The sequence below is a fragment of the Lacerta agilis genome, chromosome 16, assembly GCF_009819535.1.
Source record: "Lacerta agilis isolate rLacAgi1 chromosome 16, rLacAgi1.pri, whole genome shotgun sequence".
Taxonomy (NCBI): domain Eukaryota; kingdom Metazoa; phylum Chordata; class Lepidosauria; order Squamata; family Lacertidae; genus Lacerta; species Lacerta agilis.
This window is the reverse complement of record NC_046327.1, coordinates 4923496-4939589: the sequence shown is the minus strand read 5'-3', so window position 1 is coordinate 4939589 and position 16094 is coordinate 4923496.

Genomic DNA, 16094 nt, shown 5'->3' with positions numbered 1-16094 from the left:
TTGACCACCGGCATTATGCTTTCCATTTTTAAGTTCAGAATAATAGAGTAGTTGTTTTGGAAGACAATAATCAGGCATCAGCACAACATGACCAGTCCAACAAAGTTGATGTTGAAGAATCATTGCTTCAACACTGGTGATCTTTGCTTCGTCCAGAACACTGGTATTAGTTTGCCTGTCTTCCCAAGTGATGTGTAAAATTTTCTGGAGACACCATTGATGGGATCTTTCGAGGAGTTGGAGACGGCGTTTATAAGTGGTCCATGTGTCACAAGCATACAGTAAGGTTGGTAGTACAATAGCTTTGCAAACAAGCATTTTGGTTTCCCTACAAATGTCCCAGTCCTCAAACACTCTGCACTTCAATCGGGAGAAAGCTGCACTTACAGAGCTCAGGCGATGTCAGATTTTGGCATCAATGTCAGCCCTTGTGGAAAGTTAACTGCCCGGGTAGGAGAAGTGACAGACATTTCCGAACATTACACCATTAAGTTGGATTTGTAGTGCAGCAGATGGGTTATTTTGTGCTTGTTGGTGTAGCACTTTAGTTTTTTGGATGTTGAGTGACAGGCCAAGCTTTACGTAAGCTTATGCGAAGATATTTAGGATGGTTTGGAGCTCACCCTCTGAGTGCACACGCTACATTGTCATCAGCATATCAATACCAGTTTCCAAAATGATCCAGTGGTTTTAGGATCCAGAGGGCACTCCTGTGCCAAATTCAGCCCTCTTAAATACATAAGTTCTAGCCTAACTGTTTCTTTGTCTGTACAGGATTTGGCTCAGCGGTGGATCCTCTGTTTTGTGAGTAGAAAGTCCCAGATTCAATCCCTGGAAGTTGGCTTTTTTTTTTTAAAAAAAAAATGTTTTTAGCAGTTCTAAATGTTTTAGATGGTTTGTAACAGTTTTTAAAGTGTTTTGGTTTTATTTAAGGTCATGCTGTTTTGACGTGCTGACATTTGCTGCCCTGGACTCTTTTGGGATAAAGGACGGGAAACAAACTGAATCAATAAATAAGCAGGGCTGAGAATTTCCCATGTGAAATCCCAGAGAGATTTTGCCAATCACTGTAGACAATACTGAGCAAGTTGGGCCAATAGTCTGAAAAGGATGGCGCATGGACCCGACGAAGAAGATGTAAGGGTTGGAGTAGGCGAGGGGTGTTTGTGTGCAGTGCCTCTTCGACCTATCAGGTGCTGGATCCAAGCCTGCCTGCCTGATTGGCCAATGGCTGGCAGGCTTGGACACAGGATTGACCTTGGGGCAGGACTGACAGAGGAGGTAGGTTTCCCTCAGGTGGGCTCCTGGTAGATTTAAGCATCCTGCACCTGAACCCTTCACCTGTCCCCCCCTTTTTAAACATGCAGTAAACAGGGTATAGCATTTAGACTCGACATACTGACTTTCTGCCAGGTAGGCCAGGAGTTCTGGACACTCAGTAGGGTTATAAAGAAGATAAAAAGTAGAGAAGGACCACGTGTACTCTGCCATGAACTTCTTGGAGGTAGGCTTGCATCTTGCATATGTATGTCTCTAGCTCTGAAAAACACTAGGCATCTGGAAGTGTTTGCACACAACAGGGAGGTGGGTGGCACTGTGGCCTAAACCACTGAGCCTCTTGGGCTTGCCGATTAGAAGGTCGGCGGTTTGAATCCCCACGATGGGATAGGTTCCCGTTGCTTTGTCCCAGCTCCTGCCAGCCTAGCAGATCGAAAGCGTGCCAGTGCAAGTAGATAAATAGGTACCGCTGCGGCGGGAAGGTAAACAACATTTCTGTGCGCTCTGGTTTCCGTCACGGTGTCCCATTGTGCCAGAAGTAGTTTAGTCCTGCTGGCCACATGGCCTGGAAAGCTGTCTGTGGACAAACACCTGCTCCCCTGGCCTGAAAGCAGAGATGAGCACTGCAACCCCATAGTCCCCTTTAGAATCATAGAATCATAGAGTTGGAAGAGACCACAAGGGCCATCCAGTCCAACCCCCTGCCAAGCAGGAAACACCATCAAAGCATTCCTGACAGATGGCTGACTTAACCATCCAGTGGTCCTTTACCTTTACCTTTACCTTTACCTTTACCTTTACCTTTACCTTTACAACAGTTCTATAAATGAAACATTTCTGTAAGGAAGTTCATTACTATTATTCCAAAGGAGCTGAGGCTCAGATGTGGTGGCTTGCTCAAGGCTACCTTGTGACTTTGCAGCTGAGGGGATGATGCAGGGACTTCTTGGCTTGTAGTTCACATTCCTAGCCACTGCACAGCCCAACTTCCCAGGAGCTATGAGTCATCCCTAGCATCTGTTAGTCAGAGGTGTGTGTGTGTGTATATATATATATATATATATATATATATACTGAAACCTGCCTACTGCTGAATCTATTTCTAATGTGCTGAAAAAAGGCACCCATCCCTGATTTAGTAAGGGCCAGATTGATTTAGCTTCCGACACTCTTAGTTCACAGCTGGATATGTAAGCGATCCCAATGACTTTAGCTTGAATAAGATGTCAAAAAATCAAGCCATGTGTATGAGGCAGACTATCATATTTCTAAAATTCCGAGGGCAATCTTATCGTATGCAGTCCAAGTAGAGGAGACATATCTGCAATAGCTTCCATTGCAGTAAAAACACACACATACACACATCTAAATTTGTCCTGACTCAACCAGTTTGAGCTAATATCTGCCAGAGGAAAGCAAGTTGCCAACGAATAGGTCACCAGGAATTGCTCAGATAACAAACCCACATACGTTTTGGATGTTTATCAGAGCTACTGGAACTCTGAAAAATATAGGAAGCCTTTTGATTTCTTTCTTTTTTAATAATAATAATAATAATAATAATAATAATAATAATAATTGTATTTTAGTATTTAGTTGCTTTTAATCTCTGCTTATATCGACCATGCAACTCAACAGGAAATAAAAGTTTGGCCAATTGTTTCAAAAAATATGGTCAAGGGAAGCGAAAGTTTTAAGAAGAAGAGTAGAAGAAGAGTTTGGATTTGATATCCCGCTTTATCACTACCCGAAGGAGTCCCAAAGCGGCTAACATTCTCCTTTCCCTTCCTCCCCCACAACATACACTCTGTGAGGTGAGTGGGGCTGAGAGACTTCAGAGAAGTGTGACTAGCCCAAGGTCACCCAGCAGCTGCATGTGGAGGAGGGGAGACACAAACCCGGTTCCCCAGATTACGAGTCTACCGCTCTTAACCACTACACCACACTGGCTCTCATTAAGGAATGATAGAGAAGGTTGGGGTAAGTAAAAAAGAGAGAATGTTAAAATACTTTATGTCAGGGACTTGGCAGAGCAGGAATGGTGGAGACCACCTCCCCAGCCTGACCCTTCCAGAGAAGAAGAAGACAATTCAGAATTACAACAGGAGTTTGAGGGAGGTTGTGGCTCATAAGAAGACAAGGGGGGAAGTTGGGAAATAATGGGAGAGGAGGAGGAGGCAGAGCCGGAGCAGCTGGCTAAGACGTTATCACTAGAAAGCATTCCAGACCCACCACCTCCCAGAATCCGGTGAACCTTAAAAGTAGGAGAGCAAAGGACTCAGAAACAAAGGGCCCTCAGCGCCACCCATAGAAGGGATGACAAATCAGGAAGTGGGAGAGAAGGGGAGGGGAGATTTACTCAGAGCAATGCCATTTCCCCAAGAGGCTGCATTTCCAAGAGCCAATGTGGTGTAGTGGTTAAGAGTGGTAGTCTCGTAACCTGGTGAACCGGGTTCGCGTCTCCGCTCCTCCACATGCAGCTGCTGGGTGACCTTGGGCTAGTCACACTTCTCTGAAGTCTCTCAGTCTCATTCACCTCACGGAGTGTTTGTTGTGGGGGAAGGAGAATGTTAGCCGCTTTGAGTCTCCTTCGGGTAGTGATAAAGCGGGATATCAAATCCAAACTCCTCCTCCTTCTCCTCCTCTTCTTCTTTTTCTTCTTCTCTCGATAAATATTGAATAAAAGCAGATGGTAAGGACTTTTCCTTGTCTTATCCGTTCTTGCCATGGGGGTTGGTTCCTCTGCCGCCCGACACTTTAAGTCAACCCACACTATCCCAAAGGTTGAGGGTACAATGAATAAATATGCATAAACCAAGCTTGTATGGCCAAAGTATTTCTTAAGACTTTCTTTGGGCAGGGCAGGGGTGTGTTTTTAGTCCGAGGGCTTCACCCTGTCAGAGTCAACCTTCCAAGGCCTGCATGTCAGTGGTGGTGGGTGGGGCCAGATAGAAATGTGGGTGGAGCAACAGACGTGACTCCAGCTTTTGTAGTCTACATTCCACCAGTGCAAAAGTCAGAGGTGTCTACACTCCCACCCACCCCATTTCTCCATGCAGGCAAGAAAGAGGAATTGTCACCTTCAAGGACACGATCCAGCCTGGCACAGAGCAGGGCTGGTGATGGATGTGGTCTGTGGTGGAGGAGGAATCAGGATAGAATCCCAAGGGGTGAATAGAGAGGCTTGGAGGCCTGAGGGTTGCCCACAATGACAGAGGGCGTTAACCTATTTTAAGGTTCTTGACCTTAATTAATGGTATTCCATTTCTTTAGCTTTCTTTTCTGTTCGAATGAAAGCCACTGGCTATGGCTTTTTGCTTGTTTTTTTATTTCTATGGCATCTTGTGCAGGCATCCAGGACTTGTGACTCACGGAACTACACACAGCCCACCAACCACGCATTGTAACCAGTCCCAAATAAGCAGCAAAAATGGAAGGCTTATTGAGCTGCTCATTGTCTACTGTTCATGATTCAAGGCTGTAACATCTCATTTTGTGCAATATTCAGTACAATGATTATAGTAGTAGTAGTAGTAGTAGTAGTAGTAGTAGTATTCCTAATATTGCACTAGGCCAGAACTGCAGAACTTGTCTTATTACTGTTTAAGAATAATTATGTCCAGTAATCAGATTAGATTTCCATTTTTATTTTTATTTTTGTTGTTGCCAATAGTATGTTAGCAGCCATAGTCTTTGTGTGTATATTTCAGATGGAAAGTGGAGACATTTCAGATGAGAGTGGAGACATTTAGAGCAAAACCTTAAAGACTAAGGGCTCAGTCCTTACACAAACTATTTTGGCCTGAGCAGTATGAAATGGGAAAATGGAAAAGCATGATATTTCTCTCTTCTTATATATAACTGAATGGGTACAGCCAGGTGAGAAAGAGTTGGGCTTCGGTGAGGGATGCAGGACAGACCAAAGATGAGAAGTGGATGTAAGGACATCTTAAACAGCATTATTATTATTATCATTCTAATTTTTGATTATTATTTTTTATGACTACTATAGCTCAGCAACATCAATACAGAAAGCTCCCCCTTTTGCTTCTATGCTGCACAGATATCAGATTTCTAGAAAGTTTCCCTTTATTGGCTCCATTACACAAAGGGATAGTGCACAAACAGCAGGGCTCAAAAATAAAACACTTTATTGAATAATAGAAGAAGGATGGTATCAATATGTTTTTATCTGGTCAAGAAATTTCTCCATAACAGCCTTTTGGTGCTTAGTGCTCCAATACTCATAGACCTACTAATGGCTTTCTAATCTCATTGACTGTAATACTAGCGTTTTAAATCTATTTAGCTCAATTTTCTGACATGCATTGGAGACGAAAGGGCATATTTACTGGCTTTGTGTTATTTTTTTATTAGATTAAAAAATGACCAGGCTTTTGCATCAGGACCTTAACTTGGGTTTCTTTCTTTCTTTCTTTTTAATTTTAGGCTATGAAGGTGGGATAATGAAAGGTCACTATGCCAATTAAGATTAGACATGGAGTTCACAATCCATTTGTAAGATTTGGGGTGCAATCCCTATTGCTACATTTCTATACAGAGAGAGCCACAACCATATAAATGGGTATTGCGTAATATGGTCATGGCTATGCCAGCATTGTTGGTAAGTTTGGTCAAGTCATTTTTTCTCAGTTTATCTCACTTCAACTTTATTCAAATGTCATGTTTTGTAATGTTATGTTATGGTATGGTATGGTATGTTATGGTATGTTAATATTTGTACGACTTTGGTTTTATCATTATGGAGTCTAAATAAAGATTTTTTTAATATTAAAAAAGCTTTATTCAAATGTCCAGAGACAATCACATTTTTTTTTTAAAAAAAAAATCATGCAACAGGAAGCAAAGAAATTCAGAAACACAGTGGTACCTCAGTTTTCTAACGCAATCTGTTCCGGAAGAGTTCTGAAACGTTTGAAAACCAAAAACTCAGTGTGCGTCGGTTGAACCTTGTCCACTGTTATCCGTCGGAACTCGCGCTTCCCTGAATTTTGCAATGCAGTTCTCCAACCAAAAAAATGTGCACAATTTTTAGCGGAAAGCGTGCATTGAAATGCATTTACGTGCATTGCATTGGAGGAAAGGGCTTGCAAAAAAAAAATGTGTTCCTTAGTCAAAACTGCATATAAAATGTTTTTGCTACGAGGAATTCACAAAAAAACGCTGACAGTTGCACGATGTTGTTGTTGTTTTTTGTAACACGGATTGCCGTGGAAATTTGGAGAACTGCATTTAAGATTGGAAACTGAGAGAAACCTAAATGGACAGATTCATCAGTGCTTGGTTGGAAAGGCAAGGTACGCCTTGGTCTTTGTTGTTTCCTGGCTGTGGAGCTACTCTGTGTGAAGGCAAATGGCTGTCTCCATTCTTCATGTGGGCTTCCCAGTTTCTTCCACCAGATTGCCCATTCTCATTTTTCTAATATTTTCCTTTTTATATAATTGTTATTAAATTTTCTGTTTTATAATTTAGAATATTCATTTAGACAACCTTAAAATATCAATGACTTCCCTTCTTCTCTTTCCATGGTTCATTTTGCACAGCATAAACCCCTGCATATTTTACATAAACTAAACCACTCAGTATTCCATTATTACTTCCATCAAAACTTATTTACACTGTTGAATTTATCTTAATGCTGCCAACAAGTTTTCAAGGGTACACAATCCCCCCCATATATTCAATAAACATTTCCCAATCTTCTTTAAACAAATGTTCTTCTTGTTCTCTTATTCTGTAATTTAGATCTGCAACCTCGCTCGTTTTCTATTTTTGGGCTAACGAAACAAGGGCCACCGTAGTGGCATACATAAATAACCTTTCTTGACATCCGGGAATTTCCATCTGAATTATTCCCAACAAAAAGGACTCTGGTTTTTTGGGAAAGGTGCTTTTAAACATTTTTTTTTCAATTTGTTATAAATTCTTCCCCAATACTCTTTTACCCTTTAACAGGTCCACCACATATGAAAGAACATACCCTCAACCTCATTGCATTGGAGATGCTTTTTCTAATCTTTCCCACCAACTCTCCTCTGACTCTCTTCAGAACACTCCTTCTGCGCCCTTAGACAGATCCCTCGGTTCCATATGATGGCTTCCCAGATTCCAAAAAGGGCTTTGCTCCAAGCATTTTGCTGCAGGGGACTACAGCTCACATAACTAATTAAACCAGGGATTGGAAAACCTTAATCCTCTGATTGTTGTCCCACCATTCCAAGCCAAGGAGAGAAGGAGTCATATTTTGACAGTATCCCAAGGGTTATAGCCTCCCCAGGGCTTTTTCCCCCAGCTGAAATTCACCAGAACTCAGTTCCGGCACTGGTGGGCACCATTGCCATTCTAAGAGAGCAAGGCAGGTTTTCGTGGTGAGTTCTGGCACCTCTTTTTCTAGAAAAATAGCACTGAGCCTCTCTAGCCCTGGACTCACTAACTAAATAATCGCATCAACACAACAGTTTCAGACCGTTATCTGTAGGTACTCTGTGGACTCCTTTTTCAGCAGGATGAGAAGTACGGAGGGACTCTGAAAAGGCAGCATTTACGGTATCCTTGCCTATTAAAAGCCAGGTATCCATTTGGTTTATGGTGCCAAGCTGACACTGAGTGGGTAGATAGCGCCAAAAGAGAAGCAAGCTAGTGACTTTATAATTAGGCAAGAGTACCCGAGGAACTGGTTTACAGTTCCCTGGTGCCAGGCTTTGACATGACATTCCAGTTATTTCCCCTTCTCCTATCAGGTTAAGTAGCATTTTGTGCTCCCCTCCTTCATCCATCCTGCTAGAGGCACCTGCCACCTATTAGTGTTGGAGACTCTCATGAAAGCTTCAGCATTTTAACCTCTGGCCAAAACAGGAACTGCAGAGGTATCAGGGGAAGAAATATAAGCAACCCTTTTCTAACCTCATAAAAAGTTTAGTTATAGAGATTTACTTCAAGGTGAAAAACTGAAGGGTTATTATTGTATTCCTATTGAAGAACACAGAGAGGAAATGCGTAATAAAATGAGAAGGGAGGTGGGTTTTTTTTCTTTGTTCGGTTTCTGCCTTTCCTTTTCGAATGCTTTAAGTCAGGCGTAGGCAAACTTGACCCTCCAGATGTTTTGGGACTCCCATGATCCCTAGCTAACAGGACCAGCGGTCAGGGATGATAGGAATTGTAGTCTCAAAACATCTGGAGGGCCGAGATTGCCTATGCCTGCTAAGCGCAGCAGTTCTTACATCTTCTGAACTCCACATTGGCTGTGAAGGTGCCTTGGATAGTGGAAGGGCGGGACAAACCAGGGTGGACATGCAATGTAAAATTAAGCTGATTTCAGTGCAACCTTTTCCATACTAGAAGATCATTGTTGCATTCTGTTAACTATATGTTTAAGAAGCTTGCCACTGGAGGAGAAGTTGGGAGGAGCACAGCAAAAAAAAAGAGACGGAAAATTAGGCTAAGAACAATGACTGGATGCATTAACAAAGATCTCCTTAAGAATCACTGAAATCTATTTCTCATAGTCTTGACCCTTTGGAAATCTTTCCCATTTCATCTCAGACAGGCTCTATTGTCTTTTTGGCTCCTAGTCAAGACCTTCATTTTTCAACACAGCCTTTTAAGTAGATACCTAGGGCTTGCTGATCAGAAGGTTGGTGGTTCGAATCCCCGCAACGGGTTGAGCTCCTGTTGCTCGGTCCCAGCTCCTGCCAAACTAGCAGTTCGAAAGCACGTCAAAAGTGCAAGTAGATAAATAGGTACCGCTCTGGCAGGAAGGTGAACGGCGTTTCGGTGCGCTGCTCTGGTTTGCCAGAAGTGGCTTTGTCATGCTGGCCACATGACCCGGAAGCTGTACGCTGGCTCCCTTGGCCAGTAAAGTGAGATGAGCACCGCAACCCCAGAGTCGGACACGACTGGACCTAATGGTCAGGAGTCCCTTTACCTTTTCTTATTATCCCAGCATGTTATCTGCATTGGATTTGAAATTGAAGATATATATATCTTCCATTGTTGATGTTTTCATTGTAAAATCGCTCTGAGACGTTTCATGGGAAGCAACTCTGAAATGGAATTAAAATGTTTGCCAAGACTGCCTGTGCTTCTAAATAAGTGGGCGTATTCACACCACAGCCAGTGTGGTGTAGTGGTTAAGAGCGGTAGACTTGTAATCTGGGGAACCGGGTTCGCTTCCCCGCTCCTCCACATGCAGCTGCTGGGTGACCTTGGGCTTGTCACACTTCTTTGAAGTCTATCAGCCCCCACTCACTTCACAAGTGTTTGTTGTGGGGGAGGAAGGGGAAGGAGAACGTTAGCCGCTTTGAGACTCCTCCGGGTAGTGATAAAGCAGGGTATCAAATCCAAACTCCTCCTCCTCCTCCTCCTCTTCTTCTTCTTCTTCTTCTTCTTCTTCTTCTTCTTCTTCTGCCATTGTCAGGAGGGGACAAGGACACACTAACAATGCAGAGCAGAACACACACTTCATAATCCACAAATGAACACTTCACAAGGTCCACACCTGGTTTCTATTTAAAAAGCCAAGTTTTGAGCTGCCCTGTACGATGGTTAGTTTTTGTGCATTGCAGTGCTCTTCTTTTCAATTGCTCTTTACTCTATCACCATTGCATCAAGCATTTCGTTTCATAGGAGGCTGACTATACATTTAATCTCCTGCAGTTCAGATTGCCCACTGAATGGGAGACCTTCGGGGAAACATTGGGGGTGGCTAGTCGATACGAGGCCCGTTTTATAGCATCCTTAGGAAAACAATAGGATGGAAAGTTGGGATGATTTAGCTTTAATTAGGCTAAGTATAAATTGCTAAGAGGTTTAGAGGTGATGTATCCCCACATATAACTCAATCCTCTTCTATCAGCATCAGTTTTCCAGCTCATTAACTTTATTTAGCCACAGGGGCTCGAGGAAGCCGTTTCATGCACCTATGCACCCAGAATTCATTCATGTCAAGCAGTGTGGAAAATGGCAGGGAAGTGTCACCAATTTGGAGCAGGGGCCTTCGGGCAGAGCAGGCACTCTGCTTGTCCTTCAGCTGCACCAACCTCTTGCTGACTTTGGCGCCAGTGCAGCAAAAATGAATCATTCAAATATGGGGTGGGGGGGGGGGTAGGGTGGCAGGATTGGTTTCTCCACTCCCTGCTGTACAGCAAGGAGCTGGCCACGTTCTCATTTATAATTCCAATACCAGTCAGACTGGGGTATCATTCAGAGCAGGGATGGGACTTTTATCTCTCCATATGTGGCTGGACTAGGGACGTGGGTGGTGCTGTGGGCTAAACCACAGAACCTAGGGCTTGCGGATCAGAAGGTCGGCGGTTCAAATCCCTGTGATGGGGTGAGCTCCCATTGCTCGGTCCCTGCTCCTGCCCACCTAGCAGTTCAAAAGCATGTCAAAGTGCAAGTAGATAAGTAGGTACCACTCTAGCAGGAAGGTAAACGGCATTTCCATGCACTGCACTGGTTCACCAAAAGCGGCTTAGTCATGCTGGCCACATGACCAGGAAGCCGTACACCGGCTCCCTCGGCCAGTAAAGCGAGATGAGCGCTGCAACCCCAGAGTCTTCCGCGACTAGACTTAATGGTCAGGGGTCCCTTTACCTTTTATGTGGCTGGACTACAATGCCCATCAGGCCTTATCGATGGCCACTTATAACTGCCATCTCCAACTCCTTGAAAGATTCCATCAACGGTGTCTCTGAAAATTTTTACACATCACTTGGGAAGACAGGTGAACTAATGCCAGTGTACTGCAAGAAGCAAAGATCACCAGTGACAAAGCAATGATTCTTCAACGTCAACTTCGTTGGACTGGTCATGTTTTGCGGATGCCTGATTATCGTCTTCCAAAGCAGTTACTCTATTCCAAACTTAAAAATGGAAAGCATAATGCTGGTTGTCAACAAAAGAGGTTTAAAGTCTCTTTCAAGGCAAAGCTTAAAAAATGTAGTATAAACACAGACAACTGGGAAACACTGGCCTGCGTGCGCTCCAGTTGGAGAACAGCCTTTACAAAAGGCGTCATGGGCTTTGAAGACACTTGAACTCAGGACAAAACAGAGAAACGTGCTAAGAGGAAGGCACGCTTGGTAAACCCTCACTGTGATCAGCTCCCACCTGGAAAAACTATGTCCCCACTGTGGAAGGACGTTTGGATCCAGAATTGGCCCCCAGACTCACTGTTAAGACGTGTAACATCCTAAGGAAAATCAGAACATTCTGGGATCAAATCAGAAACTGGGGCGGCTTCTGTAAATCCAGAACTGTACCTGGAAAATAGGGGCACTTGGAGGGTCTGTGATGGAAGCTGGAGTCCAAACATGCCAGCAATGCAAAACCCAGAGGTTTCTATGCAGACATCTTTTGAATGTATTTAAGATATTGGCGCAGTCATTCTTTGCCCTGGCACAATCCTTCTGCTTCTGTCTAAGACTGACAGCTCAAATTTAAATCCAGAAAGGTGTTAAGTATATCTCCCACTGTTACACATACACATTGTACTTAAAATAGAATGCATGCAGTACAAAACCTGCTTAATCACGGGCAGGCTTTTAATCAGTCTCAACCATAATCACCTTCCTGCTGGACACAGAACAGAGGCAGTGGGGTAGCAGATGGTGGTGATTTCTCAGGTGAGGTTTATAGGGAAATGTTTGAAACATTTCCTGAGGGTTTAGGTAACACCACAATATGCACACCCGCATCTGCCTGCCTACCCGGAAACCAACGTTTGAGATAGAAGGTCTCCTATCCTTCTCCTATCCTTGCAGAATATATTTAATCGGAAAAGATTGGAAAGGAACCACCTTTTCTGTCTGTGGTTTTAATAACTGGAATAATGCTTTATAGAGCAAAGGGGAATTTCCATCCCCCCCCCAAGCATTGCTCATCCAAATTTTACACTGTATTGATACGTGCATGGAAAGAACATAAGCAGAGGTCAGTGCCGAGGAAAGAGATTTACACATGGTTGCTGTGCAAATACAACATCTCCAGAATTGTGCATTTCATAAACCAGCCTTTATGTTGCATTGGAGCAAGTGTGAAGCTTGAATAAAACAAACTTCTGCATTTTGTTGTTCAGTCGTTCAGTCGTGTCCGACTCTTCGTGACCCCATGGACCAGAGCACGGCAGGCACCCCTATCCTCCACTGCCTCCCGCAGTTTGGCCAAACTCATGCCAGTCGCTTTGAGAACACTGTCCAACCATCTCATCCTCTGTCGTCCCCTTCTCCCTGTGCCCTCCATCTTTCCCAACATCAGGTTCTTTTCCAGGGAGTCTTCTCTTCTCATGAGGTGGCCAAAGTACTGGAGCCTCAACTTCAGGATCTGTCCTTCCAGTGAGCACTCAGGGCTGATTTCTTTAAGGATGGATAAGTTTGATCTTCTTGCAGTCCATGGGACTCTCAAGAATCTCCTCCAGCACCATAATTCAAAAGCATCAATTCTTCGGTGATCAGCCTTCTTGATGGTCCAGCTCTCACTTCCGTACATTTCTACTGGGAAAACCATAGCTGTAACTATATGGACCTTTGTCGGCAAGGTGATGTCTCTGCTTTTTAAGATGCTGTCTAGGTTTGTCATTGCTTTCCTCCCAAGAAGCAGGTGTCTTTTAATTTCGTGACTGCTGTCACCATCTGCAGTGATCATGGAGCCCAAGGAAGTAAAATCTCTCACTGCCTCCCCTTTCTTCCCCTTCTATTTGCCAGGAGGTGATGGGACCAGTGGCCATGATCTTAGTGTTGTTGTTTTTTATGTTGAGCTTCAGACCATATTTTGTGCTCTCCTCTTTCATCCTCATTAAAAGGTTCTTTAATTCCTCCTCACTTTCTACAGTCACCTTTTCCGGGTCATGTGGCCGGCATGACTAAACCACTTTTGGCACAATGGAACACCATGAAGGAAACCAGAGTGCATGGAAATGCCATTTACCTTCCTGCCACAATGGCACCTATTCATCTGCTTGCACTGGTGTGCTTTCAAACTGCTAGGTTGGCAGGAGCTGGGACAGAGCAATGGCAGCTCACCCTGTTGAGCAGATTTGAACTGACGACCTTACAATTGGCAAGCCCAAGAGGCTCAATGGTTTAGAGCACAGCACCACCCACGTCCCCAGGGCACCCTTAATGCATGAATTGCAACATGTTTCCTAGCTGTGTGCTGCTTACATGAAAATTACAATGGGCTGCAGTGCAGCATAATTTCTGGGGCCCCATAAATACAGTACTTTCCCCTGCTCTGGATAAATCCCTGCTGGATACGTTCCTGTTTTTGATTTCTGAAGATCTACAACAAATAATATTTTTGCATGCTTAAAACCACTGAAGCATTTGCCCCAAGCACAAGCTGTGACTGAGGGGAATCTCTTTCAGTTTTCAGATAAACTAAGCCGCAAATAAACAGACCACACGGTGCGTTTTGTTTTCAGTCTGCCTCTTCTCTTCATAGATACTTAATAGCTCATGGTATTTCCCTCCCTATCTTTAATTCAAGCTTACCCATAACATTAAGTTGCCACGCAACAATAACAGCATAAATAGAATTAAACAAGCACACTTTAGTCACATAGCCCCAAGTTTCGGAGAAATACCACAGACTGGAAAGTAAAGGAAGTTATACAGCTGTCAGGCAGGATACAAGACTGAAAGAAGCCACTTTTGATATGGAACCTGCAAACAATACAAACTTAGGAATGATTCCTTGTGTGGAAGAAGACAATTGTTGGAGGTTTGAGAAAATTAAAACTCCAGATTCTAAAAGAATATACAACAGTAGTTCTATATTCCAGTCAGATCAGTTATATCCCAGTCTGGAATATTCCAGTCACATCAGCCAAGAACTGTGGTAACTCTTTGGTCCACCGTTAATCACCAATATTATAATTAAAATCCAAACATGTATTACTACAACTGCTATCATCACTATTACAATTTACCGGTACTTCCCACACTTTGTCCTAAGGCCCCAGGGTGGGTTACAACCATTAAATCGCAACATCAATATATATCAATACAATATTAAAGGTAAAGGTAAAGGGACCCATGACCATTAGGTCCATACGTGGACGACTCTGGGGTTGCGGCGCTCATCTCGCGTTAATGGCCGAGGGAGCCGGCATACAGTTCCGGGTCATGTGGCCAGCATGACTAAGCCGCTTCTGGCGAACCAGAGCAGCGCATGGAAACGCCGTTTACCTTCCCGCTGGAGCGGTACCTATTTATCTACTTGCACTTTGACGTGCTTTCGAACTGCTAGGTGGGCAGGAGCTGGGACTGAGCAACGGGAGCTCACCCCGTCGTGGGGATTCAAACCGCCGACCTTCTGATCTGCAAGCCCTAGGCTCTGTGGTTTAACCCACAGTGCCACCTGCATCCCACAATATTACACAGTATTAAAAGCAGTCTAAAACAATGTAAGCAGTCAAAAATGAGGTGGGTCTTTAAAAATATACATCTCTAGTGTCAAAAGCATTCAAAGTAAGACCGTCAACAAAATTTTGCACTCTATCCTGACCATCTAACAGGAAAGACCCTGGACCATAAAGAAGGCTGATTGCTGAAGAATTGATGCTTTTGAATTATGGTGCTGGAGGAGACTCTTGAGAGTCCCATGGACTGCAAAAAGATCAGACTTATCCACCCTTAAAGAAATCAGCCCTGAGTGCTCACTGGAAGGGCAGATCCTGAAGTTGAGGCTCCAGTACTTTGGCCACCTCATGAGAAGAGAAGACTCCCTGGAAAAGACCCTGATGTTGGGAAAGATGGAGGGCACAAGGAGAAGGGGATGACAGAGGATGAGATGGTTGGACAGTGTTCTCGAAGCTACTAACATGAGTTTGGCCAAACTGCGGGAGGCAGTGGAGGATAGGGGTGCCTGGCGTGCTCTGGTCCATGGGGTCATGAAGAGTCGGACATGACTGAACAAATGAACAACACAAATACTCTGAAGTGGTAAAAGACAATAACCAATATACAGGTACCTCCTCTTGAGATGTTGTGGGAACAAGGCTCCAGATTCTCTCATGTAATGACAGTCTCATAGAAGAAGAATGAGGAGTGACTGCAGTAAGTCTTATAAAGATTTAGAATTTCAGGAACTAATTGGAGGAAGGTTGAATAACTGATGGCAGTTTTGTGCAAGTTGAGGAAGCGGGGGGGTGATCTTCTGGGAACAGTTTCAATTCCGCCCTGAAATTAACATACATCAACATTTTTTATTACTATTATTTTTCTAAAGGAAGGTTTCAGCCAGTGAAGAGGAACAGAAAAAGGAAAGCACATTAGGCTATTTTTATGTGCTATTAAAATTCAGAACCATGTAACGCTTTGATGCAGCCATGTCAGATACAGAGCAAGTGCTGTCAGGATTCTGTTCAGTTTTCAAAAGGTTTCAAATTGAATTTCCGGCTGGGTCGGAAAACCTTTAATCATGTGTATGTTTAATCTGCAATGGATTTGTAGCCGAGCAAATATTATGGAGCAGTAGTGCAAAAGAAGCAAGGTGTCTGATTCTACAGAAGAAGGGACTCCGGAGATATCTGCACATCTTTGAAATCTTGCTCTGCTGGTTGTGAACAGAGACCCCCCCCACACACACCTCCACATTGGATTTTAAATGGAGGAGAAAATCAGACCGGAGATCAAACTTTTTTTTTGCAAACATATCAAAGCAGCTTATGGAATGGATCTGTTGGTATGCTGGGATTTGTGGGCTCAGGAAAACCAGGTCCACATCACACCTCAGTTGTGTAGGTCAATCATGAACACTCAGGACTGCGCATTGCCTTGAGTGGTCTGGCTGCC